Source organism: Cynocephalus volans, chromosome 9 (genome assembly GCF_027409185.1).
Source record: "Cynocephalus volans isolate mCynVol1 chromosome 9, mCynVol1.pri, whole genome shotgun sequence".
In the NCBI taxonomy this organism is placed as follows: Eukaryota; Metazoa; Chordata; class Mammalia; order Dermoptera; family Cynocephalidae; genus Cynocephalus; species Cynocephalus volans.
The window spans coordinates 28,586,114-28,608,995 of NC_084468.1; positions in this window are offsets into that span (position 1 = coordinate 28,586,114).

Sequence of the window (22,882 nt, forward strand, 5' to 3'; positions counted from 1 at the left end):
TCATGAAGTCTGTGCCCAGTCCTATTTCCTGAAGTGTTTCCCCTATGTTTTCTTTAAGAAGTTTTATTGTCTCAGGGTGTATATTTAAATCCTTAATCCATTTTGAGTTGATTTTAGTATACGGTGAGAGGTATGGATCTAGTTTCATTCTCCTGCATATCGATATCCAGTTATCCCAGCACCACTTGCTGAAGAGGCAGTCCCTTCCCCAGTGAATAGGCTTGGTGCCTTTGTCAAAGATCAGATGGCAGTAAGTGTGTGGGTTGATTTCTGGATTCTCTATTCTATTCCATTGGTCAGTGTGTCTGTTTATTGAAACTAATGAAAACAATGATACATCATACCAAAACCTGTGGGATACTGCAAAAGCAGTATTGAGGGGAAAATTTATTGCATTAAATGCTCACTTCAGAAGAATGGAAAGATGGCAAGTGAACAACCTAACACTTCACCTTAAAGAACTAGAAAAACAAGAACAATCCAATCCTAAAGTTAGCAGACGGAAAGAAATCATTAAGATCAGAGCAGAACTGAATGAAATTGAAAACCAAAAAACAATTCAAAAGATCAACGAATCAAAAAGTTGGTTTTTTGAAAAGATAAATAAAATGGACAAACCATTAGCATGGCTAACAAAAAAAAGAAGAGAGAAGACTCAAATAACAAAAATTAGAAATGAAAAAGGCGATATTACAACTGATTCATCTGAAATACAAGGAATCATTCGAGACTACTATAAACAACTGTACGCCAACAAATTTGAAAATCTGGAGGAAATGGATAAATTTCTGGACACACACAAGCTCCCAAAACTGAACCGTGAAGACGTAGAAAATCTGAACAGACCAATAACAATAAAGGAGATTGAAGCTGTTATCAGAAGGCTCCCAACAAAGAAAAGCCCAGGACCAGATGGATTCACAGCAGAATTTTACCAAACATTCAAAGAGGAATTGACACCGATTCTTTACAAACTATTCCAAAAGATTGAAACGGACGCAAATCTCCCAAACTCATTCTATGAAGCAAACATCATCCTGATACCAAAACCAGGTAAAGATATAACCAAAAAAGAAAACTACAGGCCGATATCCTTGATGAATATAGATGCAAAAATCCTCACTAAAATACTAGCAAACAGAATACAGCAACACATACGAAAAATTATTCATCACGATCAAGTGGGATTCATCCCAGGGATGCAAGGTTGGTTCAACATACGCAAATCAATAAATGTGATACACCATATTAATAAACTCAAACACAAGGACCATATGATCATCTCTATAGATGCTGAAAAAGCATTTGATAAAGTTCAGCACTCATTCATGACAAAGACCCTCTATAAGTTAGGTATAGAGGGAAAGTATCTCAACATAATTAAAGCCATATATGACAAACCCACTGCCAATATCATCCTGAATGGGGAAAAGCTGAAAGCTTTTCCTTTAAGAACAGGCACTAGACAAGGATGCCCACTCTCACCACTCCTATTCAACATAGTGTTGGAAGTACTAGCCAGAGCAATCAGAGAAGAGAAGGAAATAAAGGGCATCCAGATTGGAAAAGATGAAGTCAAACTGTCCCTGTTTGCAGATGACATGATCCTATATATCGAACAGCCTAAAACCTCTACAAAAAAACTGTTGGAATTGATAAATGATTTCAGCACAGTAGCAGGATACAAAATCAACCCACAAAAATCAGTAGCATTTCTTTTCTCCAATAGTGAACATGCAGAAGGAGAAATCAAGAAAGCCTGCCCATTTACAATAGCCACCAAAAAAATAAAATACTTAGGAATTGAGTTAACCAAGGAGGTGAAAAATCTCTATAATGAGAACTACAAACCACTCCTGAGAGAAATTAGAGAGGATACAAGAAGATGGAAAGATATTCCATGCTCTTGGATTGGAAGAATCAACATAGTGAAAATGTCCATACTACCCAAAGTGATATACAAATTCAATGCAATCCCCATCAAAATTCCAAAGACATTTTTCTCAGAAATGGAAAAAACTATTCAGACATTTATATGGAACAATAAAAGACCACGAATAGCCAAAGCAATGCTGAGCAAAAAAAATAAAGCTGGAGGCATAACACTACCTGACTTTAAGCTATACTACAAAGCTATAATAACCAAAACAGTATGGTACTGGCATAAAAACAAATTATAACTTTTTAATGATACTCCAAAACAATGTTGTAAGAATGTTTAGTAATTTCAGTTAATAGAGTCAGAATATAAGTATACAATACATTCCATTATTTAAATGTACACTATTTGATTTGATGATGGTTTGAGATGAGAGTGGTAGGGATGAAGAAGGTGATGGAAGAACTTAGAGAACCCACAAAATGAGAATAAAGGGGCAAAAGAGAAAACAAAATGAAACAAAACAAAAGCCCAAAAGGTTTTACATGTTAGGATTGTTTAAAGGACAGATTCTTCAGCTTCGTCATGAGTTATGTCAGAAGTATATTATCCTTTGTTGCAACCAGAAAAAAAAAAATCGTGTGAGAGCAATCAAGTCATATACTTACAATGGGAAATGGAGGCAAAAACTAGAGAAACAGAAGTTACAAGTAAGATTGTAGACCATCTTACACCCTCAAGCTGCTGGGATCTGAAACAGAATAAAGGCCACAGGTTTCCTGAGTACCTATATTGTACTAAGTGTTAAAATAGCATGTCCTTCTAAATACATTTGCAAACCATTCTACTACAAAGCCACAGATGTTTTAGCAACAGAAAAATAAAATAGATCTTACTAAAGCATGACTCAAACATAATTTTTTTAACAGGAGCCAATTAAAGAGGCGCATTTCTCTTGCTCCTGCAGATGAATGGTTAATATACTGAGTTGTGATATTTAATTACTTCTTTTATTTTACCCTTCATTGTTTTAACTTTCATAGCAACACATCTTATACTGGTCATAAAATTATATAGTCCATTTTAAGGTGCAGCTACAATATTTTTCTGGCTGATTTCCTGATGCATGTTATTTCGCCAGTGGTCAACACTGCATGGGGAGGTTTTCCTCCTATCAGTTTCAATATCATGTCATTAACAGGGAAGTCTGTGTTCCTATAATCAATTAAAACCTTTCCAAAATTCTAGCCTCCTCCATTTGATCATTCTGCTTGCCAAGATGTAGCTAGTAATCTTAATTTTCAGTGTTTCATTGTACAAAATATTCTGAACATTATACAAAATACTGCTATAACAGGTCCTATCAAAAGGAGAAAATACATCACTCTGTAGGGACATACCACAGAGACTTACTTGCAGAACAGTGGTGGGACCAGTAAGTGCAACCATGATAGGAAACATAAAAGAGATTTTTTGTAAAACTTACAGATACATATTTGAAAGCTTTTCAGTGGAAAAGTTTGACACAGGGTATCTATAGATTAGTTATTCTAGTTTCACTAGCACAGAAAAAAGTACTGTATCTGAAACATATTAAGAGCAGAGTATAAATTGCTAAAAATAAATAAGAAATTTCTGGTTGCCTTTTAGTTATCTAGAATAGATAAATTTTAAAAAAACATTTAATCTAACACAGTCTTTTAAAAATCATTAGATGACATCATTCTGATATCTCAATGTGTCTCTCCCTAGATAGGAAGAAAGAGTTATACTAGTTAGCCAAATTCTAACATTTTAGAATGTAAAGCTAAAAGAAAACAAAAGTATTTTTTAAATCACATTTGTGCTCTTCCACATGTGAAATGTATTTACATATATATATGTGTATATAATTATGTATTTATATATTTATATTGGAGAAATGAATGCATAAAAGTACAAACTCAAGAAAAATCTTACCATATGTTCTCAAATTCTACCTGATTATTGTGCAATAATCATGACAAATTAGTATCAATGTTGAAAAATCCCATATCTCACCAATATGGCAATAGATAGAATATAATGCCATTGTTCAGTACTTTACTTTTGAGCATAGGACAATAAACGGTAGTCGATTAACAATACTTTTCAAATGCATATATGGACTTGTAATCATTTATTCATGTATTTTATTCAATAAAACTTTACTTAGAACAGGTAATTTAGCCCTTAAATTTTTCCCGCTGTGAGCACTAAACAAGATGTTGGTGGTCCTGAGATGAAAATTATTCTGTTCTTGATAAACCCCAAACCTAATGAGACATAGACTCATTACTATATATTTAAAGTGCAACAACTTTATTGCCATAATCTTCAGATGCATTGAACAATTTCCTATCCATGTTCTATTTCAAAAACTTAAGTGAAGACCTTAGGCATTAACTGAAACAAAATAATTCCTGGATTCTGTACTGTTCAAAAACATCTTTTTCATAGTATTTCTTATCTCTGTTAGCCTAGAATGTGATACCAAATGCAATTCAGTAATTGTGTTTCCTATCCCAAGTTTCTATTCTTACAACTTTTGTTGTTTATCCTCTTTCGTTACAAGTTTGCCTCTCTACTTACCCATTTTATAGTGCTGTAAAAACTCGCCTTTTGAATCAAATAGTAATAAAAAAAAATAAATAACTTATCTTTTCTCAACCTCTTCACAGAATTCCCATTCCACCTCCTTCCTTAAGTAAAATCTGACTGCTCTTTGGGTAGACTGCTCCTCTTCAGTTTGCTGAATTTGAAGCTCACTACTCCATCCTATCTCTTGGCAGGTTGAGAAAAGTTTAGGCATTCTCCTATCATATTTGTTCTGTTACAACTTCTACCGAAATCTGGCAAAGATCCTTCTTTTGTGATATTAAGGCCACCTGTTGCTTAATATAATTTTGGCATATTGAATTTATACACTTCCCATATCCCTGGCAACACAAGAACTCTCCCTCAGTACATGAAAGGCAGGATTTCAATTAGAAGAGCAAGTACAGCTAATAGAGTAAATACAGTTACATTTTTGGTACACAGAGCAAATAAAATAATCTTCCTATACTAGTGAAAATGCTGGGATTCTCTAGAGAGAAAAGAGGAAAAACGGTTTCTGTAGTTTAAGACTTAAAATGATCTAGCCATAAATTTTTACTATAGGAAATAGTTAGGATGTTGTATTACTCCATTTCTGTTGCTTATAACAGAAATACCTGAAACTTGATAATTTGTAAATAAACAATGTTTATTGCTTACAGTTGCAAAGGCTGGGAAGTCTGAAGTCCAGGGAACCCATCTGGTGAAGGACTTTTTCTTGGTGGTGACTCTACAGTGACACAGGTTGTCACGTGGTGAAATGGCTGAGCAATAGAGAATAACTCCTCACTTCTCACTTGCTGTCTTTATAAAGCCATGATAACCATACCCATGACCACTGTTAAATCATCAATGGATTAATCCATTAACCAGGGCATGGTCCTCACAATTTGATCACCTCTTAAAGGCCCCACCTTTCAATTACCGTAATAAGATTTCCCACCCTCAACACTGCTACATATAGTGCAGATTAAGTTCCAGTGAATTTTGGGAGGACATTTGATCCACATCAGATGTTAATAAACATAGACTGTGGACATTAAAAATAACTCTTATGACTTACCCTAATTGACAAGGCAGGCATACTTTCAACCATTTCAATCCACACTTGTTTGGAAGTAAAGGATATTTAACATGATGTGAAATAAAACATTATGCAATCCTGCTACTTTACACTTTTCAGTAAAGTGTAAATGAACTTACACTTTCTTGTGGACTTAGCATTTTGCCATAAAGAGGTAGACCCTCTGCTCAGACCACACACCTGAGACAATAGATACTTATATAGTGAAGATCTCACAGGTCATAGCCTGCTTGTTTCATATCACAAGTCTTTCTACAGCCAACTAGTTCAGAATCTTATTCTCTTTTCTCTTGATAACTGCAACAAACTGGGAGCTTGTAATTCATCCTTCATAATTCCACCCTAACTTCCATTTAATTCTCCAAACTGCTGAAATAATACTCTTATATCTAGGTATGATTAAATTGATTATCTATCAAAGCCTCCAGAATTGACAACATTCTCAATATTCATGAAGAAAGGAAGGTTTCTCCCAATTTGATTTCTACTTAATTGCCATGTTTACCACTGACTAAAAAATATTTTCCACCTACTAATATACAAACATTTTGTACTGTTTACAAGAATGTGCCATCCGTGCCATCCCATCTCAGGGTCGTGACACAAACTTCCCCCTTTGCCTGGATCTACATTGCACGTATGCACACACACACGTACTCACACACATACACGTACTCACATACACATCCATTCATATAAGTATGCTTGCATGTATACGTGCAAAACAGCATTCTTTGATATTTAAACTTTTACTTCAGACTCCACTTTGAGAGATACCTTCCCCAGCAAGTCAATTTCACTTCCTCTTAAAGAATGAGAGCTTCTGTTATGTTCTTCTTCCCTTAGCATCTTGTTCTTCTCACTATACCTTTCATAACACAGTATTTTAATGGGGTATTAACTCCCCTTACTCCTCTTGAGAGCAAGAACCATGTAACAATGTGTCATCATCTCCTAGTATAGTGTCTTTCCCATAGTACTAACCAATAAATTTTTTCTAAGGATCATAAACTTAATCATTAAATTCTATTTTTATGAAGTAGACAAAATAATGTCCCAGCTTAGTGGTATATGTCCTGATCCTTGGAAAATGTTAGAATACATAGAAAGGTTGCAGATTGAATCAAAGATGCTAATCACCCAATTTTAATATAAGAAGATTACCTTGATTTTCTAAATGGGCCTTAATTGTAGGAGAGGAAAGCAAAAGAATCAGAAGCAGAGAGTTGGCATTGTGAGAAGGACTCAACTGACCATTGCCGGCTTTGAAGTTGGAGGAGAGAGCCACAAACCAAAAGTATTTTCCAGAAGCTGTAAAAGGCAAGAAAGTGAACTATCCTTTAGATCCTTCAAAAAGAAACACTGCTTTGTTGATGTTGTTATTTTAGCATAGTGAGAACCATTATGGCTTCTGGCCTCCAGAACTGTAAAATAAAAAATTTGTGTTGTTTTGAGCCTCTAAGTACATGGTATGGTAATTTGCAAAAGAAAAAATAGAAAAGTAAATAGAACAGTATATTTTATAGCCTTCAGCAAAATGATCTAATATTATTTGAAAAATCAAATGCAAAAGAGATACAATTGTATTTTAATTTTGCAAATCTAAGTCATTAGTTAATTAATTTATTGTTTTTTCTTTACCAGACATGAATTGATCAACTTTGATGTTCAATGACAGTTTACTAGAATTCTGATTTAGTTTATTATGACACATGAATTAAAGAATTTATGTGCAATGTATGTACTACATTTTGTTTGTCATACAGCTCTACAACAATGCCTCCTTTTGATGTTCACAAAGCCTATACTGTAGAGACAGTTTTCCTTTAAAAAATTCTCAAAGAATTAACTTATTATTAATAGACTCTGGACTTGAAACAAATTCATATAGTTTCAGCATTCAGATCAATTGTAGCACATTTGTGTTTAGGTGATAATGTTTTATTAAATTTTTTCTGAAAGTGTGTAGGAAGGAATTATACTTTAAGAATAAAAAACAATCTGTAAGAATCAATAAAATAGATCTCTTAAATTGACAGTATATGTAGTTACTCAGAAAAGATTTATTTCCTTAATGTTTTTGAATTATTTCACTGTTGTCAGGCTTATTATTTAATCTTAATATATATCTTTTCTTTTCTGATATTAGTATAAAGTAGCAGATTTTGTATTAATCACTGGTGGGAACTGAATTTTTTTTAACTCATAAGAAAAAAAAATTACTTTATTATTAATTGCATAAATTTTTTAAATACAAATTTAAAACATTTTAGTCTTTGACTGACAGAAAAAAATTCCCTATAAATAACTAAGTAACACTTAGTAGTGCTCCTGCAGAGTACAAATTTAGTCTTCTGGTTTCAATAATATTTCTCAGATATTCATACATTTGATTACTCCAAGAATTTTTTTAAAAGATCTTGACTATTAGTAAACAAATAATATCTTTGTCACTTTCTTTTGTTCATTTGTTTTTTTAATTTACAGTTGAAAGTACTACTAGCAGCAAGTTGTAATTGCTAACATTGACTGAATAGAATAAAAAATCTGGGAATGAGGAAATCATGTTATAAAATGACTGGTGATGACTCTTGAAACTATTATTCCTAATTGGAAGTCTAAATAACTTAGAAATTTCAGATATGAGGTATGAAGAATATTTATGAAAAATATTAATTACCAAAATATAAGAAGTTTGAGAAGAAAAACACAGGCATCTGATAAATAATATTATGTAAAAAAAAAAAATGTTCTTACAAGATGAGTATTATTGAAAGTAGATTTCTTTGGGCCGAGCCCGTGGCGCACTCAGGAGAGTGTGGCGCTGGGAGCGCAGCGACGCTCCCGCCGCGGGTTCGGATCCTATATAAGAATGGCAGGTGCACTCACTGGCTGAGTACTGGTCACGAAAAAGACAAAAAAAAAAAAAAAAAAAGAAAGTAGATTTCTTGTAATATTTTAATGACACAGGACGGTAGAATTGCTATATATTATTATTTTCTTGTGTTTGCTTATTAAATTGCCACAGTTTAAGTACTTTAAAATGTGATAGAGTAAACTGAAAACTGTCTTAAATTAATTTTATGTGGGTTTTAGGAATATGGGCTGTCATAGGCAGCAAGGAAATGAGTGGGTTGCAGGATAGATCTTTAAAGTCTTGCCCTTTGCTTTCTCCATATCCTTTCTGTTATGTTCAAGAGAACATCAGTAGCATTCCTGATGCATATGGTAACGGTCTTCAGTGGCCCCTGCGAGTTTCCAGATTTGGGTGAGTTCCTTCTTCCAATTTTACATCTCCCAAAAGATTTAAAGTAAAACTCTGAAAAGAACACTTGCCTGATGAATAAAAGGAATTACACAAGGGAAGAAGTGATCAAGGTGATCGGTTATGGTATCTGGAGCTTCCTCCTCTAAGACTCTTTCCTGCTCCTTTTCTCTAAATTCAAAGGCCTCTAAGGACTGATCCCTGGTTTTAAGTAATTTTCCAGTCCACACTCCCAGAAAAAGTAGCTGATAACCCTTTAAAAATACTACCTTAAAAAACAGAATAATTAAATACCTAAATGTATAAGCTACCCCAAATTAAAGAGTATAGTTGACAGCTTATCCTAAATGAGTATAGAAGAAAGACATATGAGGAACTTAAAATATACCACCAAAATTTTTATACGGAGATAAGGGAAGATATTGAAACATGAATAAGAACAAGAACCTAGTGCTGCTAATAGATGAATATACATAGGTGTGGAATCAAAGAATACAATGGATAGCATAAATAATGAGACAGATATAGGTGAAGAACAATTTAAGGTATACATCCTTCTGGGCATCAGGAAAGCATTAATGATATCAAATATAAAAGGGATATAAGATATATGGAGGAAAGAAATACAAGTGCAAACATACAGGTAATACGAGATGCACACTAATAAAGCAAAGAAAAAAAGGAAGAAAGGGGAGGATATGTTCAGAAATTAATGGAGAGAGTGAGGTCAGCAAAATGGCAGAACAAGATTTTCCAGCACTCCTCCCCTCACAGAAACATCAATATGAGCAACTACCCGTGTATGAATACACCTTCCCAAGAGCTAAGGAATCCAGGTAAGAGATTGTTGCACCTGGTGTAGCACAGAAATGAGAAAACATGCATTGATGAGCATAAGAAGGGCAATTTCACTCTAAGCTTGGGCAGAGAGTGATACACACTGAGAGAGCGAAGAATAGTGAAGTGAAAATAGTCAACTCTACCATGAACCCCAACATCAGGATCACTCCAGTGAATCCTGTTGTCAAAGCTGACACATACAGCCCCAGGCACCACGCCAGTAACTGTGGACTGAGTGCCACATTGATACCTGCAAACATCAAGTCCAGGCTGGCAACCATGGTTCCAGGCACTAGGATAATCCCTGTGGACACAGACATGAGGACTTCCCGCTAAGACCTAGGCTTCAGACCAATCGTTCTGACCTAAGACCCAGGTCAACTCCTGAAAATCTAGCCTCCAGGCCCACCTCAGAGACAGGCCAGCTCCCACAGACCTAACCTCTAGGCCATGACCTGCAGATCCGGCCTCCAAGCCTGTCCTCATGGACTCTGGCTCTAGGTTCAGGTGTGCTCCAGTGTACTTAGCATCCAGGCTGCCTTAGTAGACCCTGAAGCCAGGTCAGCCCCTTTGGACTCAGGATCTAGGGTCACCTCCATAGAAATAGACTCCAGGATGGTTTTCATGGGTACAGGACCCAAGCCCTGTCCCATGGCCTCATGCTCCAGGCCCATCAAAATAACACCAGTTTAGACCCTGAAGAATCAGGCTCAAGACCTGTCCCAGAGCTAAGTCAGCTTCCATGAACCCAGGCTAGTTCCCATGGACTCCACCAAAAAACTGTTAGAACCAATATTCAAATTCAGTAAAGTTGCATGATATGAAATTAACATACAAAAACCAATTGTGTTTTTATACCCTAATAATAAACTATCTGGAAAAAATGAAGAAAAAATTCCATATACAATAGCAGCAAAAGAAAACAAAACAAAACAAGCAAAAAACTCAGGAACAAATTAAACAAAGAAGGTGAAAAATCTGTTCACTGAAATTTATAAAACATTGAAGAAAGAAATTAAAGAAGGAACAAATAAATAGAAAGATAGCCCATGTTCATAGATTGGAAACATTAATATTCTTAAAATGTCCATATTACCCAAAGTGATCTACAAATTCAATGCAATCCCTATCAAAATTCCAATGACATTTTTCACAAAAATAGTAAAACAATCCTAGAATTTGTATAGAACCACAAAAGATGCTGAATAGATAAAGCAATCTTGAGCAAGAAGAACAACCTGGAGGCATCACACTTCCTCATTTCCAATTATATTACAAATCAATAGCAATTAAAACAGTATGGTACTGGCATTAAAATTGGAACCTAGACCAATGGGACAGAATAAGGAACCCAGAAATAAACACAAGCATATATGGCCAACTAATCCTCAACAAAGGCACCAGGAGTATGCAATGCAGAAAGATAGTCTGTTCAATAAATGGTGTTGAGAAAATGACATCCACATGCAAAAAAATAAAACTGGAACTTTATTCTACACCATATACAAAACTAACTCAAATGTATTAAAGACATAAAGGTAAGATGCGAAATCATACAACTCTTAGAAGAAAACATAATGGGAAACCTTGGCATTGATTTTGGCAATGATTTTTCAACATATTCGTATGACTGCAAGCACAGGCAACAATAAAAGCAAAAATAAACAAATGGGACTACATCAAAGTAAAAATTTTCACACACTAAAGGAAACAATCAACAAAATGAAAAGGCAACATATGAAAGTAGAGAAAATATTTGCAAACCATATGTTCCATAAGGCATTTATATCCAAAATATATAATTAAGTCCTACAAATCAATAGCAAAATAACAAAGAATCTGATTTAAAAATAGGCAAAGAATCTGAATAAATATTTTTCCAATTAGATATACAAATGGCTGAGAGCTATATTAAAAAGTGCCAATATTCATAATCAGGGAATGCAAATCAAGGGAATGCAAATCAAACTCACAATTGTTATACATCTAAAATATTAGATGTATAAATGCCTAAGTGTAAAACAATAAAATTAACAGTAACAATATAGAAAATTGTCTTTGTGACATAGGTAGTCAATTAAAGATGGTAAGGATTTACTTAAACATCAAAAGCAAAATTATTGATTACTTTGATTATATTAAAATTAAATATTTCCTTTAATTAAGCATAATATAGAAAAGCTGACGAAGATCAGTGGACAATACTTGAAATATCTAAAACTGACAAGGGATTATTAGATTAAAACAACATGATAATTCCTCTGTAGGTGCATATTAAACACACTAAAATGCTCTTTGGGAATTTGTTGCAGGGAATAAAAGAGATATGGAGATAAAGGGAAATAATAACAATAATATCTCAACTTTATGTGATTAGTTGCCAGGCCTTGTTCCAGTGTGTCTAACCTTCATTTTCCTCAATCTATTTGGCCAATAATTTTTTTTATACATACCCATTAGTAGCTTACAGAATATGTTGTGCTAGAGTCATTCTCAATAAAGTCAAGAATAAGAAAATGATGTCTGTTTTTATCACTATTATTCACATTTTTCATTGAAGCTGGCAAATGCAGGAAGCAAAAATCAGAAATAATAATTGCCACTTGTGGAAAGTTTGTCTACCTCAATTCCCAAGAAAATCCAATTAGAGCCTGAAACTAGTAAGTGAGTTGAGGAAGGTTTATAGATTATTAATAACTTTTTTTATAATGGCAATAGCTAGTTAGAAAATATATTGTGATAAATACACTAATTAATGGTAAGAAAACTATAAAAATTATAAAATATAAGCTAGTAATTTTTAAAAAAAATTATGAAGCATTTATATAAAGATAAAAAGAGAATACAAATTTGCTAAGGAGCATTAACATTTTTTGAATAAGTGAAATGTGAATGATATGCTGTAAAGCAAATATCAATGTTTTTTTAAAGTTTTAAATTTTGTATAAAAAAGAAAAATTCAAATGATATATTTGGGAATTGATATCATATGTCTGATAAACATGGAAAAAGAAATGGGTAACCATTACTAAACAAATGTAACAGAAAATTAAATTATTTGTAATAATGGATAAAATACAAGTTATGATATGAAAATGCAGTGAAATACTGGCCTAGGTTCAGAAAGATTGATGAAATATAGTGATAAACAAATAAAAATAATAAATGATCCGTAGAGTTCCATTAAATCTAGTTTGGAATGGACTAATAGTTTTTGTTTGTTGTCTACTCTGCGCACACTGTGTGGAGTACCTGACCATGCCCACTCAGCTCCTCTGAGTACTAGTGAAGTCAGAGGGAGTTAATTATCTCTGGGATCACCTCAGTCCAGTGGGGATGGGAACCAGGAGTCACTGGATAAATAGGATTTTTCTCTTTTCAGAGAGAAAATTCTGTATTGAATATTCAGAGTATTTTTGTACAGTGGGATTGTAGCTCAGTTGTCCACAGCAGTAACCAGATTAATCATGAGCCCTTGGGTTGACTTCTCCGTCTTAGCTACTTAACTCTTCTCTATCCCTCTTCCGTGTGACTACTTTCCAAAATAATTATTCAGGTCCTACTATATGCAGGTTCTGATTCTGAGAAACTCAAGCTATAGAAAGACAAGAAAGGAAAGCTTCTGAAAAAATGACAGACTTGCTTGGGATATGCCTTTCTTTCTTCCTCTTGTCTAGAACATAGAAGTGATGCTTTCTGGGATAAGCAACCATCTTTAAAATACAAGATGTTATAAATAAAGACAAAACCTTACTGTAAGAATGGGGGAATACGAAGATGAAAAGAGCCTGTCTTTACAGTGTCTTCTTAAGCCCTGCTTGTTTAAGTCACTGTTGTATGTTTTGCTATTACTTATAGCTAGAAGTGTTCTTCACTAACGGGATATTATGTTGTAACCTCAGTTGATCCCAATTGGAAGTGAGAGTAATACCCATGTACAGAAGAATGATCAAGACACCTGATTGTCTTTGACTGGTGGGATTAAAGATCATTTTTATTTTCTTAATAATTTCCTGAATTTCAAAAATTTCTAAACAAATCTGTAATTTAAAATAAAAAAGTATAAAATTTAACAGAAATTTAACCCTTACATGAATGAATGAAGGAACCGATTTGGGTGCAATAAAGAACCCTAAAGAGGGAAGTGTAATTGTAGATGCATTTTTATCAACAACCTTCCATCACCTCCCAAACCCTGTAACTGTCCTGTTCTAATTACATGGTCCAGGACTGGGACATTGTGAAATGCTACCCACTCAGCAGAGCTATGACAGCATATTTAAGTTTTCTGGACCAGATAAGCACCTTGATAAAGTCAGCCATCATATTTTGACCTTCTTCTTTAAAAAGTTATGTGAAATTTGTCCCTAAATAAATTCCTATACTTCTTTTACTTGCACAAATCAATAAAAATCTGACACTTTCTGCCAATATGCAAAATCAAGAACTTTTTATTATTTACTCTAATGAATTAGGCATTTTATGCTCTAGGTAATTTAGTGTCATCTATACCTTTCCATTTTCCTAACTACAAAAACTGAAAGAAATTGAACAGAAAACAGAATAAGTGGTCTTTTCATAAATAATGAATCTACTCCAATATCCAGATATTTTCTACCAATTCTCTAAAATAACAGGTTTGAGAAGTTTACAGTCTAAATCCTCAAAGGCACTATCTATTAGTATAATTAATCACCTCTTAATTATCATATGATGTAGTTAATATTTTGAGAGTAAGTGAGTAATTGCCCCCAATTCTACTTAGTTTATACTATTATTAATACACTGTTACTTTAAAAGTGTACTTTCAGATATTAATTGCTGTGTTTGTCAAAACTCTTTCAGTTACCAGTGACAAAAATAACACAACAAAACTTAAATAGCAAAACTTGGGAATTTGCCTGTGCTCTGAGAACGACTTCAGGCACCAATGGATCAAGTGTCTTAAATGGTCATTTCAGAGCCTTCTATCTATTTCTGCTTCCTTTTATATATTGGTTTTATATTACAGCTATCATTCTTCCTTGTTGCCAAGCAAGATAGCCACCAGCAGTTTGAGACCAATGTTGTTTAACACTTTGCTGTCAAGGAAGAAGTCGGTGTGTCTTTACCACTGGTTCTACTTAAAGTATTTTGGGGAAAAATCTCACTGGCCCATCTTGTGAGTACAGAATTCTAATGCACTCTGCTTAAGTCCTAAGACTGCCCCTTTGTTGAGAGGTGAGGCACTGTGTGTAGATTCCATCTATATTGAGTTGTGGGGAGACTTTTTAAACAAACAAAACAAGATGAAAACAACAACAACAAACAACAAACAAAACCAAGAACAAGGGGGATGAAAAATAAACTCTTGCTAAGTAAAAATGACAGGTTAGTTTGCCAAGGCCACTTACCCCCTGCTGCAGTTTGATTGAATTTTGTCCCCCAAATTTCATATATTGGAAGCTTAATCCCCATTGTAACTGCTGAAGGTGAGAAATCCTATTATGGTAATTTAAAGGAGGGGCTTTGAAGAGGTGATTGGATTGTAGGACCATGCTGTAATGAATGGATTAAAAATGGTGGTCAGGGGCATGGTTCTGAGGGCTTTAAAAGAAGACAGAGGAGAGTCTGTCTCTTTCTCTGATCTCTCCGCTCTCTCTGCTTCCACCATCTTGCAATGTGAGACCCCTGGGTCACTGTTGCCACCACCAGATGGACTTTGGACTTCCCAGCCTCAGACACTGTAAGTGATAAATTTTGTTTTTCTTTATAAATCACCCAGTTAGGTGATTTATAAAGGTATTTTGTTATAAGCAACAGAAATGGACTAATATACCCACTAATGCTGGCAATGATTAGTTGTCATGTATAGCAGAATAATAACTGGTAGTAACTATATTTCAATGATATGATATTTGTGATATTGCTAACGTGAAGTCAACTAAGTTTCCCATTATGTATCAAAATAAGTAAAATGACAAAAAAAATTTCTAAGTAAACTAAATGATAATGTCCCTCCATGCACCTCCCCCCCCCCAAATTAAAAATGTGGTGCTTTCAGAGGCAGAGCAGGAAAGTGGGAAGACTGAAGTCATGGAAATTATTTATACCTGGATTAAAATCTTGACTCAGTCATTTACTACCTTCATGAACATGAACAATGTCTAGCTCTCAAGAGTATATTTTGTAACTTGTGATGGAAAAAAAATAATATCCATTTAACATATTGTATATTTGGTTGAAATGTTTTTGTAATGTCTATAGGCTACAGAAAATGCTTAAAAATTATTGAAATACAACATCCTCCACCATTTTCATTTGCAGAGAATAAGTATTTACAGTGTTATATGAACTGTTCTTATTTTGTTAAATAGATTATTTTAATTATGGCAGAGTTATATTACAAAGTATTAATCTGTGAATTTTCTATATTTTGTTTCTATTATACGTTTTTCTAATACCTTAAAGTAACACAAAAGCAGTACAGAAAGTTCAAATAAAGCCATTGACCTAAGTGTGGAAAAGATAGTATAAATGCATTTTTGCAAAGCAAGTGTTTTATCTCCTAAAGAGGAAATAAGATATGGGCTGAGAAGGAGAAAGAAATGAAATCCACCAGGCAGTGGAAGAAAAAGGGAGCATGAGGAGGACCAGAGAGCAGGGTGAAGGAGGGTAGAAAGTTCTCACCTTTCTGTGAGCTATTTTAGATTCTGCACTGTCAGTTCCTATTCCTAATATTCCTATTCCTAATATTCCTATTCCTAATATTCCTATTCCTAATATTTCTATTCCTAACTCCTGTAAACCCCATTAGACAACCTAAGTAGGGAAGGGGCAATGGGGAAGGTCTATTTCTCTGACAAGCATGGAACTGACCATATCCTATTGATACTTTTTCTTTTTACATACAAGGGTACTTCAAAAAGTTCATGGAAAAATAAAATTAAAAGATAATATAAATCTTTGCATGAACTTGTTGAAGTACCCCCATACAGCTTATTAAGACCTACTGTGCATCATATAAGCGTGAGACAATTATTTTCTTTGTATAATTCATATCTTCACTGATTTTCAGTGCTCACACTTTGTCAAAGCTCTAAAACTGTGGTAATAAACAAACTATTAATTTGCTTTACTTTGACTACCACAATTATAACTTGCACTTGAACATTGTCTCATTTTATGTTCTAAAATTGTCATAACAAAATGATCAAGGATTGTAGGAATTTTAGTATATTTTCTTCTCTATAATATTGCTCTGTCTCTCTGCATAATGTAAATAAGTGCTTGATAAATGAATGAAGAGATGGTTCACTAAACAAATGAATTATAACAGCAGCATTTTATCTGACGGTGCTTTATATATTAAATTGTAATATTTTAGGTCACTGGTCTACAAATTATGTATGCTGAAACTATCATGCTCATTTATTTTGGGGGAGCTTTAAGCAAAAAATTATCCTACCTGATTGTGGCATATATGCCACAGAAATGTACAAAAGACTTCAGGGAGGTTCCCCCCCCCACTGCCACCAAGATTGCCAACTAATGAGGTCTGGAGCTAGTAACCCCCACAAAAAAAGACCAAAACAACAGACAAATATATTTTGGCTGAACAACTGAGGAAATAAGCTTCAGAGCACCAGGAGAGTGATGAGATCCTTGTGAAGCTCAGAAGATGGGAACGGCACTGTAGAGAGCAGAGTGGGGCATCCAGCCTCTGCTCTGCTGTAGGGGCTGGCTTGCAAGGCAGAAAGAAGGTTTGGTACAGGTTCAATAGCTGGACTGGTGGCCCTCTCCAGAGCTTCCAGAACCTGTCGCACTAGTGTATTCCTGCTCTCAGACCAAAAGCGGACAGGGTATAGTCTTGACTCTCCAAAGCAGATCTCTACAGAGCTGCTGGGCTTAGCTGCACACTCACAGATTTGCACCAGGTTTAACATCTGATCAGGTGCCACCTACAGAGCTGCCAGGACTTGAAGCACCTGTGTACACCTATTACAGGGCCACCAGCTGATTGAGTAGCAGCTTTCCCTACCACAGTACACCTCTAGAGAGCTGCTGCGTTCTGCAGTATCCATGCAGGCTTGTTCCAGGCTCAACAGCTGATCCAAAGGCCCTATACAGAGCTTCCAGGAGCAAAAGAAAGAAGGGAAGAAGGAAAGGAAAAAAGAGAAAGCATAAATAATCACAATACGTTGAACTTTCAGAAGAAGAGAACAGAACTGTGGTTACTAGAGGTGGGAAAGGGGGAGGGGAAGGGGGTTAGCAAGTAATTGGTTAATTGACACAAGGGGTGATTATATTTTATAATGATGAACTTGCTAATTATCCTGATTTGATCATCACACATTGTACACAGATATTGGTATTCAACTCTACCCCACAAATATGTACAATCAATTGTTTTTCAATAAAAATAAATAAATACATTTTAAAAAAGACTTCTGGAATAGAAATCCTAATTCAAAAATCCACAGTGCCTTGAGTATGGCATGTCCTACATATGTCCTGTGGTGTATTATTAACTATTATATGTAATAACCTGATATTTAATTTACATAGTTTTATTTATATGTCATAAATGCAACAGAAATTTGAGAATCAGAAAATTTCAAAAGTCTGTAAAGTTTGTGTCCTTTTGCAACAAACCTGTTAGGTTTAAAATGTTAATTTGAAAGGTTTTTTTTTTTTATTAAAACACACACACACATAGTGTGAATCTGTTTACCCAATCAATAAAATACCTTTACTACACTATCAATCATAAGGGTTATTTTAAGTACTAAGTATATGAAATATGTGAAAAGAAAAAAGCTAAGTGATGACTGTGATTTCAAAAGAGCAGTTTGTGGTAACTAATGAAATATGATGGGCTTATAAAGAGATACATTACTTGAATTTAAATGGTGACATAATTAAATGATGGCCATTTGAAAGCTGTCATTAGCCCTGCTGCAGTTTTTCTGGCCCATGCTGCCCTTCCTCATAAGAACGGTATGGGCTTTGAATGTCCTTATGTTTAATCTTGTTCATGGAGTTGTCCGCCACTCAACAGATAAAGTCAAAAACAGAAATGCAACTGTGTATAGAACTCCCTATACAAGCAATACACTCATAAATAATCTAAAAGTCCTCTACTTCACAGGATCACCCTTTAAGCTGTTAATTTAAATGAGGAACTGAGAAAGGTCACTTTATCCGTACTTTTAACAGAATACAACTCAGAAAACTTTGCTGTGTTAATATTTTTTTAAAATATTACTATATTATTGTTCTATATTTTTAAATCAATAAAATAAATTTCAAATCTTAAAAGCAATAGCTCATTTTCTTCCAAATTTGCTTTGTTATTTAAAAAATTATAAAACAATACCCATATTTTAATTTTAGTACCGAACAAAAAATAAATGTTTTGAAAGTGCTGGTAGTTTGAATGTCTAGGCTAAATTTGATAAATATCTGAATTCAATGGATTTGTGCTTTATTAAACTATTTTTAAATTTACAGTTAATTAAAAGCTTTACAGTTTTGCTTGTAAATATTAAAGCTATCTTATTTCTTGGGTAAGCAAATTGATGTTGAGGATTTATATTTAGGTAGTGACAGTCTGGCTGCTAAGTTTAAATATGTGATTGAAAATTTCTTAAGAAGATGAAGGATGAGAGGAAAGAAAGAAGGGAGGGAAGAAAAAAAATTCTAAAAGCCAATAGGACAGTAACATAAAATTTAAGTGGATAAATAAAACTGATATTCTTAAGGGCTGGGGGCAGAGAGAGCTGGAAGGAGCTGGCAGAATTAGAGAAATTGCCCAACACGTGTCACTTAAAACTTTTAAGATAGTCTTCATTAATGAACATAATTAATTCTAGGATAAAAACCACATAAGTCAGCTGTCACTAAGTTTCCTCTAACAATATTTACGGATTGGACATTCAAACATGCATTATGTCTTTATACACTTAAATACTTTATATGACCAATTTTCAAATGAGAAAGTAATTGTGAAACATTATTAATAAATGTAAATGTTTCTATTCTCCATTTAATAATTTAAATAAGTAAAACAACAAAAAATAGTAGCTATTATTAAAAAGACAGTATTAATTTGCTCCATGCTCATTTATTGTTTTCAAAAACTGCGTCTTCTATTTTTTTTTTCTCGAGTCTCCTATGATAATTTTCTAAATTCCCTGCATTATTCTTTATTTTTCCTTTTAATGGAAATCTCCAGTACGTATTTATTTTCTCTTCCTCCTACCTCTGCTGTTATTATTCAACATGCATTTTCTTTTTCATGCAAATATATCTTTCTTTTTTAGAAAAATTTGATTAGATGGCATTGTACTTTAATAAATGCTTATTGAGAATGGTGGCAGTTATGTTTGTGGACACATTTGCAATTGAGGTATAAACTATGATTTTTACCTGTAAGAAGCTTATCGAGTTTTGGATACAAGTTTCACTAAAATGAAATACTGAGACCTATATAAGCCTGTTAAGTTTAGCAGTGGTTATGTAACCACTTCAGAGTACAAGGGAGAATTAAGTTATTCAGCTGAATCTTCAAAATTATGTAATTTTTCTGTTTGCTTACGTTTTTATCAATTGCCCAGGAGGTCTGAATTTACAAGGCACATATACAGGGATATTTTTCTTAAAAGCAAGTTAAGCTTATAGTGAGTTTATCAATCAAACAAACAAACAAACAAACAAAAAACGATGCCAAAATGATAGAACAAATAATCCCCAAATCTTAGTGGAGTACGACAACCAAAGTATTTTTTGTTTGTTTGTTTGTTATTGTTTTGTTTCCCCTTACTCATGTTACATATCAATCAGTGCAAGACATCTTCCCACCAGAACCAATCCGAGGGAGCACCTTCATCTAGAACTCTGAGGGTCACTTAGCAAAAAGAAAAGAGGTGTCACAAACTATCAGCTGGCTCTTAAATCTTCTGCCCAAATGACACATTGACCAAAGCAAGGCATATAGCCACTCCTGATGTCAATAGAGTAGAATAATCCTTCTAAAATCCGGAAGTAAATAATTTTAAAAAATAATACAAATTATCACAAAGAGTTAAACCTTTAGCTCATGGGACCAGCCAGTTAGCTAACTTGGGAGAGTGTGGTGCGGGTAGCACCAAGTTCTCAGGTTCGGATCCCTGAACTGGCCAGCCATCAAAAAAATGAAATGAAATGAAATGAAAAAATAAATAAATAAATAAATAAAATAAAAACATTTAGCTCATAGTGTAAATTTGAGTTCCCAAGTGCTATGGTTTGGATGCAGTTTGTTCCTGTCAAAACTCATTTTAAAATTTGATTTCCTATGTGGCAGTGTTAGGAAGTTGGGCCTAGTGGGAGGTGTTTGTGTCATGGGGGCAGATCCCTCATGAATAAATATATGACCTAATTTATAGGGGGTAAGTGAATTATAGCTCAGGTGGGAATGGATTATTTGCTATGACAGCAGGTTGTTAAAAAGAGTTTGGCTTCCTCTGTTTCTCTCTTGCTTCCTCTTTCGCCATGTATGTCTTTGCACATGCCCATTTCCCTTTCTGCTTTCTGCCATGAGTTGAAGCAGCAGGAGGCCCTCATCAGATGGGCTGCCTCATTTTGGACTTTTCAGCCACCCAAATCATGAGCCAAATAAATCTATTTCTTTATAAATTACCTAGTCTTTGGTATTCTGTTACAGCAACACTAAAGAGACTAAGACACTGTGAACTTTTTCTTAAATTGCCTATACTTGCAGCACTTGTCTTATAAAAATATATCTTATTGGCTACCAGAGGACAGGTTGAGGTACATGCGAACACTTTTATTACCAGCTTCTAACAGAATGACTGAAACTCCATGCTTACCATATGACACATGAACAAAGCTGTGAACACAATTGAAACAATAGTCAGCCCATGGCATAATCTTTTTAAATTGTACAGAACAACTCCCAATAACATAATTTTCCCTAAATGTCAATTTATATATAAAGCCAAAATCTTGCATGAGAAATCCATATCTTTCTCATCATCCTCACATCCATTTAATGAGACATCCCCAGAATATATAATCACGAGATATAGTTATTTTATTTATATTGCTTGTTTCCTCGTGTATAACCTGGAATTTCTTTAGAGTAAATGTTCTACTGAGACAAGTACTATATAAGAGGGCCTGACACATAGAGGATGCTTAATAAGTACTTGCTGGATGTATGTATTTTAGAAGCCTGAAACAGGCTTTGGAATAATCCAGGAGATATTAGTTACCAATAATTATATCAAATGTTCATAATTTTCAGTTGCGAGTTAATTACATCACTCAGAGATAAAGTGTACAAATAATTCTGAGTCCAGTAGGGTAAAGCTGTTGTGCACTGCAGATACTTTTTTATATGATGCCATTTTTGCAAGAATTTATTTGGCAGAAAGAAATGACTGTCTCATTCTCTGTTTCTTAAAGAGATTTACAGAAGTTATTGATTTTCTTTATTACTCCTTCTCGGTGGCCCTCGCTTCCCATGGTGATGGCAAGAACAGAGTGGAAAACCTAAACAGTAGCCAAGAGATCACAGAGAGCACAGGGACATAATCCTTTTCCGAGATCATGGGTCCTTCCAAATGACAACGGCAATGTTAGGGGAGCAGAATAGATGATGCATTTTGTATTTGTAACTACAACATTTACACACAGACTCAACAGGAGAAGCCCCAGGTGGGTGGTTTGAAATAGAAGCATATAGCTCATATTAAACATATATGTCATTTTCTTCCCTTTGATTATTTGTAAGCTCCATAGCTCTGGTAGAACAAACTAACTTTAATATTTCAAAAATTAAACAGTGAGTGGAATATTTTGTTTAGTCTTATAAAGACCTTTATTTTCCTATTCTGCATTTGGAAACCTCACTTTAGAGGTTAAAATGTAAACCTTTCCTCAGGTCTGCTTGTTTTCTCTGTGATTTTATAATCTTTCTTTCTCTTTCTTGCTCTTCCCATTTCCATCCTTAAAATCTCTGAATGATAATTTCTTCTGAATTTACTATCTTAGGTCCTTTTATTCTACTCGTCTCTCTTGTTGCTCTTCCTTCCTTCTGTTCCATAGAGTCTTTAGTCTGCATTCATGCTTTAACAGTACCTAACAGTAAATATTTGCTACTGTTTTAGTATATGTCTTACCTAATCTTTTGTTTGTTTGTTTGTTTACATCC